We start from the raw sequence: 7,929 nt of genomic DNA, 5'->3' as shown, positions 1-7,929 counted from the left end.
CTTCACGTCACCCACCACTGGAACAGGCCACTGTCAGATATTTAGGCCCCGGCACCCAGGCAGAGGAGAGAGGTCCCGTAACAGAGAATCTGGCTTCATGTCACCCACCACTGGAACAGGCCACTGTCACACATTTAGGCCCTGGCACCCAGACAGAGGAGAGAGGTCCCGTAACAGAGAATCTGGCTTCATGTCAGCAGAGAATCAGTCTTCATGTCATAGCAGAGAATCAGGCTTCACGTCACCCACCACTGGAACAGGCCACTGTCAGATATTTAGGCCCAGGCAGAGGAGAGAGGTCCCGTAACAGAGAATCTGGCTTCATGTCAGCAGAGAATCAGTCTTCATGTCATAGCAGAGAATCAGGCTTCATGTCAGCAGAGAATCAGTCTTCATGTCATAGCAGAGAATCAAGCTTCACGTCACCCACCACTGGAACAGGCCACTGTCAGATATTTAGGCCCCAGCACCCAGACAGAGGAGAGAGGTCCCATAACAGAGAATCTGGCTTCATGTCAGCACAGAATCAGTCTTCATGTCATAGCAGAGAATCAGGCTTCACGTCACCCACCACTGGAACAGGCCACTGTCACACATTTAGGCCCCAGCACCCAGACAGAGGAGAGAGGTCCCGTAACAGAGAATCTGGCTTCATGTCATAGCAGAGAATCAGGCTTCACGTCCCTCACCACTGGAACAGGCCACTGTCAGATATTTAGGCCCCGGCACCCAGGCAGAGGAGAGAGGTCCCATAACAGAGATTCAGGCTTCATGTCAGCAGAGAATCAGTCTTCATGTCATAGCAGAGAATCAGGCTTCACGTCACCCACCACTGGAACAGGCCACTGTCAGATATTTAGGCCCAGGCACCCAGGCAGAGGAGAGAGGTCCCGTAACAGAGAATCTGGCTTCATGTCAGCAGAGAATCAGTCTTCATGTCATAGCAGAGAATCAGGCTTCACGTCACCCACCACTGGAACAGGCCACTGTCAGATATTTAGGCCCAGGCATAGGAGAGAGGTCCCGTAACAGAGAATCTGGCTTCATGTCAGCAGAGAATCAGTCTTCATGTCATAGCAGAGAATCAGGCTTCATGTCAGCAGAGAATCAGTCTTCATGTCATAGCAGAGAATCAAGCTTCACGTCACCCACCACTGGAACAGGCCACTGTCAGATATTTAGGCCCCAGCACCCAGACAGAGGAGAGAGGTCCCATAACAGAGAATCTGGCTTCATGTCAGCACAGAATCAGTCTTCATGTTATAGCAGAGAATCAGGCTTCACGTCACCCACCACTGGAACAGGCCACTGTCACACATTTAGGCCCCAGCACCCAGACAGAGGAGAGAGGTCCCGTAACAGAGAATCTGGCTTCATGTCATAGCAGAGAATCAGGCTTCACGTCCCTCACCACTGGAACAGACCACTGTCAGATATTTAGGCCCCGGCACCCAGGCAGAGGAGAGAGGTCCCATAACAGAGATTCAGGCTTCATGTCAGCAGAGAATCAGTCTTCATGTCATAGCAGAGAATCAGGCTTCACGTCACCCACCACTGGAACAGGCCACTGTCAGATATTTAGGCCCAGGCACCCAGGCAGAGGAGAGAGGTCCCGTAACAGAGAATCTGGCTTCATGTCAGCAGAGAATCAGTCTTCATGTCATAGCAGAGAATCAGGCTTCATGTCAGCAGAGAATCAGTCTTCATGTCATAGCAGAGAATCAAGCTTCACGTCACCCACCACTGGAACAGGCCACTGTCAGATATTCAGGCCCCAGCACCCAGACAGAGGAGAGAGGTCCCATAACAGAGAATCTGGCTTTATGTCAGCACAGAATCAGTCTTCATGTCATAGCAGAGAATCAGGCTTCACGTCACCCACCACTGGAACAGGCCACTGTCACACATTTAGGCCCCAGCACCCAGACAGAGGAGAGAGGTCCCGTAACAGAGAATCTGGCTTCATGTCATAGCAGAGAATCAGGCTTCATGTCACCCACCACTGGAACAGGGGCAGTCTGCTGACTGTTCCGTTATGTAGTGCGCCCTATACAGCTCTTTGCCAACGCTCCATGTGCATTGGAGCCAGCGTGAGCACGTCACACTCAGCAAGTAAAGGGTGTTCTATACTATAGAGCTATGCTCCTGCTCGCCTCCACAGCAGCAGCACGGAGTGCACAGGGCAGGGGTCGGCACTATCTGCAGCATCCCACATATGTCTGTAAATGGGACACTTCAAACATCTGAATATACACTGCTCAAAAAAATAAAGGGAACACAAAAATAACACATCCTAGATCTGAATTAATTAAATATTCTTCTGAAATACTTTGTTCTTTACATAGTTGAATGTGCTGACAACAAAATCACACAAAAATAAAAAAATGGAAATCAAATTTTTTAACCCATGGAGGTCTGGATTTGGAGTCACACTTAAAATTAAAGTGAAAAAACACACTACAGGCTGATCCAACTTTGATGTAATGTCCTTAAAACAAGTCAGAATGAGGCTCAGTAGTGTGTGTGGCCTCCACGTGCCTGTATGACCTCCCTACAACGCCTGTGCATGCTCCTGATGAGGTGGCGGACGGTCTCCTGAGGGATCTCCTCCCAGACCTGGACTAAAGCATCTGCCAACTCCTGGACAGTCTGTGGTGCAACGTGACATTGGTGGATAGAGTGAGACATGATGTCCCAGATGTGCTCAATTGGATTCAGGTCTGGGGAACGGGCGGGCCAGTCCATAGCATCAATGACTTTGTCTTGCAGGAACTGCTGACACACTCCAGCCACATGAGGTCTAGCATTGTCTTGCATTAGGAGGAACCCAGGGCCAACCGCGCCAGCATATGGTCTCACAAGGGGTCTGAGGATCTCATCTCGGTACCTAATGGCAGTCAGGCTACCTCTGGCGAGCACATGGAGGGCTGTGCGGCCCTCCAAAGAAATGCCACCCCACACCATTACTGACCCAATGCCAAACCGGTCATGCTGGAGGATGTTGCAGGCAGCAGAACTTTCTCCACGGCGTCTCCAGACTCTGTCACGTCTGTCACATGTGCTCAGTGTGAACCTGCTTTCATCTGTGAAGAGCACAGGGCGCCAGTGGCGAATTTGCCAATCTTGTTGTTCTCTGGCAAATGCCAAACGTCCTGCACGGTGTTGGGCTGTAAGCACAACCCCCACCTGTGGATGTCGGGCCCTCATATCACCCTCATGGAGTCTGTTTCTGACCGTTTGAGCAGACACATGCACATTTGTGGCCTGCTGGAGGTCATTTTGCAGGGCTCTGGCAGTGCTCCTCCTGTTCCTCCTTGCACAAAGACGGAGGTAGCTGTCCTGCTGCTGGGTTGTTGCCCTCCTACGGCCTCCTCAACGTCTCCTGATGTACTGGCCTGTCTCCTGGTAGCGCCTCCATGCTCTGGACACTACGCTGACAGACACAGCAAACCTTCTTGCCACAGCTCGCATTGATGTGCCATCCTGGATAAGCTGCACTACCTGAGCCACTTGTGTGGGTTGTAGACTCCGTCTCATGCTACCACTAGAGTGAAAGCACCGCCAGCATTCAAAAGTGACCAAAACATCAGCCAGGAAGCATAGGAACTGAGAAGTGGTCTGTGGTCACCACCTGCAGAACCACTCCTTTATTGGGGGTGTCTTCCTAATTGCCTATAATTTCCACCTGTTGTCTATCCCATTTGCACAACAGCATGTGAAATTGATTGTCACTCAGTGCTGCTTCCTAAGTGGACAGTTTGATTTCACAGAAGTGTGATTGACTTGGAGTTACATTGTGTTGTTTAAGTGTTCCCTTTATTTTTTGAGCAGTGTATATAGTATGTATTGAATTGCAATGTATGGTATTCTCTATTATCTGGCTGGCAAGTTCCTTTACATCCATTCGCCCCTAGGTGGTGCTGGCGCCACATAATACATATAGTGGGGGGGGGGGGTGTCTAGCTGAGAGCGCATTAGAATGTAGTCAGAGTAAGAAGCAAGTTCATGGAGGAGAGACAGGCGGAAGTCACCATGTAGCTGTGTTCCTTTCCTCTGGGCCTTGATCAAGCCTGGAGAAGACAACTACAGAAGACAAGCACCAGACAGTGAGTCTATGTACAAAGATGCAGAGAGCCTAGCGAGGGGAACAGCCAGGGGCGTAGCTAAAAGCTCATGGGCCCCCGTCCCTCAGTGCTTGTTGGCGAGGGGGCAGGGGAGCACGTAGCCTTCCTGCTGCCTGAGGCAAACATTGAAGGGGCACCCCCCCTCATGCCAAATTCTTGACCTAACCCCTTCCCTCCAGCCAGAGGTGTAAATTGACCAGCATGCACTTTGTATAATGCCAGTGTCTTATGTGGCACAAGGGTCTTTGGGCCCCTCAGGCTCCTGGGCCGGTAGCGACTGCTACCTCTGCATCCCCTATAGCTACGCCCCTGGTAACAGCTAAACTCAGCTTATGGGCCTCTTCAGCACAAGTGCCTGGACACGAACTATATAAAGAACAGGATTCGTGCAATATAACTGTGTGCCATTGCCTTATGAGAATAAGCCCCACTTGTTTGCCTGAGAGACTGTCAATGTGCTTTAATACAGTGCAAACTTTAGACATGTTATTGGGCTGCAGAGCTGTTTAAATTGCTTAGAATTGCATGGACGTATGCTACAAGTCACCTGCAATCAAATCGCATGTTTTTGTGTCAACATCACTGTTTGCTGTCAGTGAATGGACTTTTGCATTGAACCTTAAATGGCCGCCGGAGGCCTTCTTTATTAATTTACTGCACCATCTTTGTGTAAACACCCTGTTAGCGGCAGGAAAACTGAGGTACACCCCCTCAAGAGGGAGAGAAGCTATTGTGCCACCCCTTATGCAAAGTAATTCAAAATGTGCCTACCTCCAATGTTACATTGCCCAAGAGTCGGCGCCTCCCCTATGCAAAGGGAACCCAGTGGGAGGGTCGCGTGCCACCAGAAGAGCGTGACGTCCATGTGCACGCTGAACACGCCTAGTGATGCTGAGCCCACAGAAAAGAAAGACGTACAAGAGAGAGGCAGCATGGCTGAAAGGCAAGTCGGTCCTGCCCACAGGGAACTACTCTGTATTATGGAGCAAGGAAGTGAAAGTTCCATCCCCAGAGTTCCTCCTCCGTCTCCAGCTTTGGCTCGAGAAAGTAACGACACCATGGCGCATCCTGGGCGGCCCCAATGGAGGATTGGACTGCCGGAGTCACTGTCAGCCCCAGAGGGAGAGTTATCAGTAAACTCTGCACCAGCTAGTGCAGCAGAAGTGGCCGAAACTTCTACCTCGCCGCCCAGGAGAAGGAACGGGATCGTCTTCAACCCGGTGGATCCGCGGCCAACGATACACCCGCACCAGATAAGAGAAGTGTGGCCTATACGGAGCAGCGCAACCACGCAACTCGTCCCGTGGGGTTCAATGAACCGATTGACCCAGTTGAGAGCCCCAATCTCTGAAGCCCTGACTGAAGAGTCCGCAATGCACCAGAGTAAGGGGGAGGGCCCAGTTCGCAGTGCCCCAGTGCGACCAGGAAGTCTAGCCCTGGCTTCTCAGAGGTACGAGGAGGATGACAGACTCGTTTGGGAGGCTCACCAAGAATACGCGGCGCGCCATCATTCCTATTGGCCCCAGACTTTGCCCCCAATTCCAGAGGAGACTCCTATGGACCGGAATCATGGTGCAATAGACCAAGTGGTACCTAACCCAGTAGAACCATCTGGAGGAGATCCAATAGATCTGGACCCACCTTTGCAAAGGTCTCATCAAGGTCAAGCCCGGATTCGTCTATGGGCGTGAGAAAAATTCCGGACCATCAAGAAGAAGAAGTCTCATCAGAAATTAGCTTTATACCTGTAAGTAGGCCGGTTGGCCATTACTAAAAATGGAGCCTGAGTCATTGTTTTAGTGAGAGACTCCTTGTTGTTTGTTCAGTGGTAGTTTGCTTATACCGCTCCGGAGCTCACTATCCCTTTAAAGAACTCTGCTATGGACTCCACCACTCAGACAATATCCAAGCTTGCACTTTATTTTTGTACCATTTTATCCCCTTTTTACCCCCTTCTCCTGTTATCTGGCACTTTAAACTAAAAAAGTTTATGCAACGTTCAAGAAATGTACCCAGAAAGACTTTTCTGTGCCTTATCCTATGCAACACACAGCCTCTTAAATCAAAAACTTTGCACTTTAATTTACAATTTGGATTACAAATTATTTATACCCCAAATCTGGGATGGACTTTGTCTCAGGACTATGTCATGGACTGCATTTCCCCAAATGTGAGATCACCGCCCATTTTTTCCCCATCAAGTAAAGAAGAAGAACAATGCCCATTATTCCTTTTTGCTATCTAATGTGAAATATGCAAAATGTGTATGTGATAAATTGCCTAGAATGTGCTGTTGTGCATAACCCTGTAATAAAACAGGAGGTTATCGAAGTGTCATGATAGTACATTGCAATATTTATATCCATATCTGTATTTTTGTGGCGTGTACTTGGTGTATTTTAGGGCTCTTTCACACTTGCGTTCTTGTCTTCCGGCATAGAGTTCCGTCGTCGGGGCTCTATGCCGGAAGAATCCTGATCAGGATTATCCTAATGCATTCTGAATTGAGAGAAATCCGTTCAGGATGCATCAGGATGTCTTCAGTTCCGGAACGGAACGTTTTTTGGCCGGAGAAAATACCGCAGCATGCTGCGCTTTTTGCTCCGGCCAAAAATCCGGAACACTTGCCGCAAGCCCGGATCCGGAATTAATGCCCATTGAAAGGCATTGATCCGGATCCGGCCTTAAGCTAAACATCGTTTCGGCGCATTGCCGGAGCCGACATTTAGCTTTTTCAGAGTGGTTGCCATGGCTGCCGGGACGCTAAAGTCCTGGCAGCCATAGTAGTAGTGGGTAGCGGGGGAGCAGCATACTTACCGTCCGTGCGGCTCCCGGGGCGCTCCAGAGTGACGTCAGGGCGCCCCAATCGCATGGATCATGTGATCACATGGATCACGTCATCCATGCGCATGGGGCGCTCTGACGTCATTCTGGAGCGCCCGGGGAGCCGCACGGACTGTAAGTATACCGCTCCCCCGCTCCTACTATGGCAACCAGGACTTTAATAGCGTCCTGGGTGCCATAGTAACACTGAACGCATTTGGAAGACGGTTCCGTCTTCAAATGCTTTCAGTACACTTGCGTTTTTCCGGATCCGGAGTGGAGTACACGCCGGATCCGGACAACGCAAGTGTGAAAGAGGCCTTAGGTGACGGCATAGAGATCCACAGCTTCAGTCACTGCAAACGTCGAGGACGGCTTACCTTTTAGCAGGGGGGTATGCAGCGTCCCACATATGTGTGTAAATGGGACACTTCAAACATCTGAATATATGTATTGAATTGCAATATTATCTGGCTGGCAAGTTCATTTACATCCATTCGCCCCTAAGTGGTGCTGGCATCACATAATATACATAGTGGGGGTGTGTCTAGCTAAGAGCAAAATGTAGGAAGGGAGTTAGTTAGTAGTTGGTGACAGGAGGAGAAGCAAGTTTATAGAGGAGACAGGCTGTTTTCCTTTCCTCTGGGACCTGATCAAGCCTGAAGAAGACAACTACAGAAGACAAGCACCAGACAGTGAGTCTATATACCAAAATGCAGTGAGCCTAGCAAGGGTAACAGCTAAACTCAGCTTATGGACCTCATTAGCACAAGTGCCTGAGAGCAATATTCAGAGTGCCGGGACACAAATAGACAATTAGTACGCAGAATTGTCCTTATCCATTACACAAGCCTTCCGGGTCATGGTGGAAAAACCTATTTATAAGAGTATCCTGCCAAATAATGAAGCATATGTGTTTGCCTGCCACAAGGGAGATCGCCCTTAAAGGATAGCTCATAGTAACTAGATATATATCAGCATA

Source organism: Bufo bufo, chromosome 3 (assembly GCF_905171765.1).
Source record: "Bufo bufo chromosome 3, aBufBuf1.1, whole genome shotgun sequence".
Taxonomy (NCBI): Eukaryota; Metazoa; Chordata; class Amphibia; order Anura; family Bufonidae; genus Bufo; species Bufo bufo.
This window is presented reverse-complemented; position numbering follows the sequence as displayed.